The following is a 5149-nucleotide window of genomic DNA, read 5'->3' as shown; positions in this document are numbered from 1 at the left end:
TCTGTCCCGCCCACAGGTCCGCCCTGGTAGAGCGCCCGCCCCGGCGACACGCGACAAGCGGAAGTTCCGGTCCGGAAAAGCAGGAAGTTAGGCCCGCTTCCGGCGGGAGCGGAACCGGCGTGATCTGGGCGCTAATGCTGATGGACTGCGGTGGAGACCTGCCTGGCTTTCGCACAAGCGGGGTGCGAGCGCCTGACCCAGACCCTAGCCTTTACCTACACCCTGACCCCAGCTCATGCACCGGTCAAAGGAAGAGCCACACCAGCAGACGTCTACACTCTACATGCTTTTTATTACAAGCGACCGAATATAGGAGGAAAATTGATCATGTGGTAACTACACCTGAAGCACAAATATTTGGGGGGGAAAAAAGAATAAACAGATTCATTAAATGATATGATTAAATCATTGACCCAATAGAAAATTTCTTTAATAAGGGCGGGGCCTGGTAGCTCAAGCCTGTAATCCCAGCACTTTGGCAGGTCGAGGCGAGCGGATCACGAGGTCAGGAAATCCAAACCATCCTGCCCAACAGGGTGAAACCCCGTCTCTACTGAAAAAACAAAAATTAGCGGGGCTTGGTGGCGGGAGCCTGTAATCCTAGCTCCTGTGGATGCTGTGGCAGGAGAATGGCGTGAACCCGGCAGGCGGAGGTTGCAACGAGTTGAGGTCTCCCCACTGCACTCCAGCCTGGTGGCAGAGCTAGACTCCATTTCAAAAAAAAAAAGAAAGAAAATTGATGTAATGAAGTCAGAAAAAAGTTTTAAAATATATAGTAATTGTTCACATTCAAGGCTGTACATCAATACATACAACAACGTGGCCCTGAACATGAATTCAATCCAAATAATTCATATATTAGAATTTAGGCCGGGCGTGGCTGGTGCAGTGGCTCACGGCTGTAATCCCAGCACTTTGGGAGCCGAGGTGGGCGGATCAGAAGGTCAGGAGTTCAAGACCAGCCTAGCTCGGTGAAATCCCCTCTCTACTAAAAATACAAAAAATTAGCTGGGCATGGTGGCACCTGCCTGTAGTCCCAGCTACTTGGGAGCCTGAGGCAGGAGAATCAGTTGAATCCGGGAGGCGGAGGTTGCAGTGAGCTGACATCGCGGCACTGCACTCCAGCCCGGGCAACAGAGTGAGACTCTGTCTCAAAAAAAAAAAAAAAAAAGAATTTGGCTGCTCGCGATGTAATCCCAACACTTTGGGAGGCCGAGGCGGGTGGATCACGAGGTCAGGAGTTCAACATCAGCGTGGCCAAGATGGTGATTCCCCATCTCTACTAAAAATACAAAATACTAGTCGGGGGTGATTGTGGGTGCTTGTAATCCCAGCTACTGGGAGGCTGAGGCAGAGAATTGCTTAAACCCAGGAGGCAGAGGTTGCAGTGAGCCAAGATCAGGGCACTGCACTCCAGCCTGGGTGATAGAGTGAGACTCCGTCTCAAGAAAAAAAAAAAAAAAAAAAAAATTTAGCAGGCTGAATTAGAGGCCACCAATAGCCAGCAAATAACCTTATATAAGAATAAAAATACAGGCCGGGCGCGGTGGCTCAAGCCTGTAATCCCAGCACTTTGGGAGGCCGAGACGGGCGGATCACGAGGTCAGGAGATCGAGACCATCCTGGCTAACACGGTGAAACCCCGTCTCTACTAAAAAATACAAAAATCTAGCCGGGCGAGGTGGCGGCGCCTGTAGTCCCAGCTACTCGGGAGGCTGAGGCAGGAGAATGGCGTAAACCCGGGAGGCGGAGCTTGCAGTGAGCTGAGATCCGGCCACTGCACTCCAGCCCGGGAGAGCGAGACTCCGTCTCAAAAAAAAAAAAAAAAAAAAAATAATAAAAATACAAAAGTGTATATCCTAATATCATTGCATTATTTGTTTTCATAAGTCTCTTAATTTTTGCTTTGCCCGTACATCACAGTTACAGCTACAGACCAGGATGCATGTTCTGACTGCCACACGCCTGAAAGACGTACTAGTCATTCTCCTATTTTATGTTGTGAAGGAGCAGCTACAGCAGCTCTAAATACTGTAACAATTTTGCCAACGTCCAACTTAAAGTCATAATAGAGGCTTTTACCAGCACAGTGACCCCTATTTGTAGTCATTCTGCCAGATGGTGAGGCTATGTGGGTTACACCGCTAAAAAAAGATCTGCCTTTTGTAAAAAGTTCCCTGTACATAGCTTGGTGTTTCTTCATATTGAAGAAATGAGTTATGGGGAAAATTCAGGTACACACGTAGGCTCGTTCAGTTGTGCTCACCACAGCCATCTCAACAGATCAAAGTGCTCTTTGTTGCAAACGCCTTCCTCCTCACACCAGTTCTCCACAGGCAGCCTCATCTACGACCCCGCAATTGTGGGCCAGAAGTGGTGGCCCCTCAGAGGCTCCGAAGTGCCTCCAGCCCCGATTCAGGCACTTGCCACGTCTGCTGCGTAAGAAGGGACCCCACCCAGTGAGTCAACATAGGTCCATGTCAGGTTTGAAAATAACTGGGGAAAAGTGTATGACAACATCTTCCAGAACATAGTACCTTCACCGTATTCTCACAGCAGCTGCGATCTCTGAAGTCTCAGCAGTGAGCACCCCGGCTCTGTGGACCAGCCAGGCAAGGAGGCCTCAGGCTTCAGAGGAGGGCAAGAAACCAAATTCTGTGCTATTTGGCCGTAATCTCTGGTAGAGTGAAGCAGCACTGAACGCGGTGCCTAGAAAAACCTCCTGCATGTTCCCCCGTACAATCAATGGACACCAACTAAAGTGGAGAAATGAAAAATCCAACCAAATGTGGGTGGTCTGGACTTGCCGCCAGCCAGGCCATCTGCAACACTGTGGCAGGGAGTGGGGAGGAGGCGGCCTGAAATCTACACCAGCTGGGACAACCACGCCCCGCAATGAAAAGGCCAGCCTGGCTGCGGGGCTCTTCTGAACCACCAAGGCCTGAAGCAGGGGCGGGAGCGGGGAGACAAATACACTCGGAAAACCCCATCAGCGACATGGTGTTTTCAAGTGGAGGCTTTGCTCTGCTACTGATTCCAAATGGCCTAATGTACTTTCTGAGTGTATACACTTAATTACAAATCACTCACTAAGCATGTGGCAAGGTCAGTTGAACACTCGTTATCTCTGCTGACTGTGCAGATGCAAATCCAGTACCATTGTGGACACAAAGTACAAGAGTCTGAAAATACCGCCAAGCGCTTGACAGTCACAGCAGCGGGATGGCAGAGAGCTGACACGCAGGCGGAGCCAGGTTCTTGCCACCAAAACAAGGAACTGGCTCTTGGAACAAATCGGCCACAAATGGGTTGCAGCAATGCCATCCTCTTAGCATTTAAATAAAGAGCGGTCTTATTCAGACATGCTTTGGAACACACACAGTTTATCAGAAGCTGATTTGTTCAGAATCTGCAGGACACAACTAAGGTGGTTCTGCTACTGGAACTCTGAGCATCTAAACATAAGGTTGAGAGAGAGACAGAGAAATATATTTAAAATGGACCAACTCGTTGACCTCAAAATACCACTTCTAGGCATCTAAGGGGGAAAAAAGGAAAGAAATCAGAAAATTTTAAGGATATTCATCACAGCATTATTTAAACAGTGGAAAAATCAGAAACCGTCTAAATATTTTACAGTAGGGAAATGGTCAGATAAATTATAGTAAATGGACAACGACTAAACACTACAATTGTTAAAAACGTGTTTCTGAGAAACTCATGACATGGGAAAATGCTTAAAATATCAAGTGAGAAGACGATGCAAACGGCGTGTCGGATGTTCCCAATTTAGTTGAACAAGTGAACAAATGGCGGGGCAGGATACAGGCCAAAATGCTCACAGTGGTCTTCTCTGGGCGGCAGCCTACAGCTGATCTCTTGCCAGAGACAAATGCCAGTTTTGAGTCACCCAGAGCCCTGTGCTGGTGCCTGGGGATCTGTGCCATGGGACAGTCTCCACAATTCCTCTGAGGAAGGGCCGCAAATCCCACAGTGTGTCCCAAGAGGGCTGGAGTAGGCGGAGTCCCCAGCGGCTGTGCGTGACCAGCCATCTCTCTCAAAACGAATTGTTAACAAGCCTTCCGTAAGTTAAGGTTCCACCTGGTAGCCGTGGTGCAGAGCCATTTCACTAGCGTGGAGAGGCTTGTGCTCCACACCAGGACTGCCCACCGCCCTGGCTGGGGCCAAAGAGGGGAGAAAAGAGTCCCTCAGAAGCCAGCCCCCAGCTGTGTCCCAGAGAAAGGCAAGGCACCTGGGGCACCTAGGCCGGCAGCGACCACAGCCTCCCTCCCCTTTGTGCCGAGAAGCCACACAGAGTGTGGTCCTGACATTCCACCTGTCCTTGCCCACATGTGGGGAGGCACATGGCCCCAGGTCTATTAAACAGCAGGTGAAATCTTCCTCACCTTGGAGAAACCCACAACTGTAATTCCATGTAAGCATGTCTGTGTGCACACATGGTACCCCACGTTCCACCGTAGAGTGTAAGGCACCTGCATGCCAGGTGATGGCTCTAAGGATGTGCTAGATAAAACTGGAGTTGACATGAGCAAGCACAGGGTAAAGAAAGAAAACACACGAGCCTTTAAAAAGGTAAGAGAAAGGGGCTGGGTGAGGAGAAAGGTGACCCACAGAAGGGCTTGGCTGTCATTAGCTCAGGCAATGGCATCGTCAGCTGTCAGCTGCTAGCTCTGGCTCTGAGTCCCTAGTTCTGTGGCTTTGGAGGTTAAGATGGAGCTTGCCAGTGACGCCCAGGAGGTGGTGGTTCTATCCAGAGGAAGAACACACGGAAGAGTCTAGGGACCACTGGGCAGCCCTTGGGGAGGTGGGTCGGGCCCAGCGGGGAATTCCTTCTGTTTTGCTCCCCATGGTGTCCCCAGGGCTGGTCCCCAGAAGCTGCTTGCTGAGTGGGTGTTGGTTGAGTCCTCGGTGAATACCCCGGGCCTGATTTCTTCCTGGTGCTGTGCAGGCCACAGTGCCTGTGTGCATGTGCACAGGTGTGTGTGGGTGTGACGTACTCATGTGCATGTCCAGCCTAACCCCTTGCCACCACGTGCTGCTCTGGACTCTGGCATGGGGGTGGAGACCGAAGAATGGGGTGGAGGAAGAGGAGCCAAGGGTCAAAGGGAGACACCAGGGCACAGGGAGA

This window comes from Trachypithecus francoisi, unplaced genomic scaffold (assembly GCF_009764315.1).
Source record: "Trachypithecus francoisi isolate TF-2019V2 unplaced genomic scaffold, Tfra_2.0 Contig00831, whole genome shotgun sequence".
In the NCBI taxonomy this organism is placed as follows: Eukaryota; Metazoa; Chordata; class Mammalia; order Primates; family Cercopithecidae; genus Trachypithecus; species Trachypithecus francoisi.
This window is presented reverse-complemented; position numbering follows the sequence as displayed.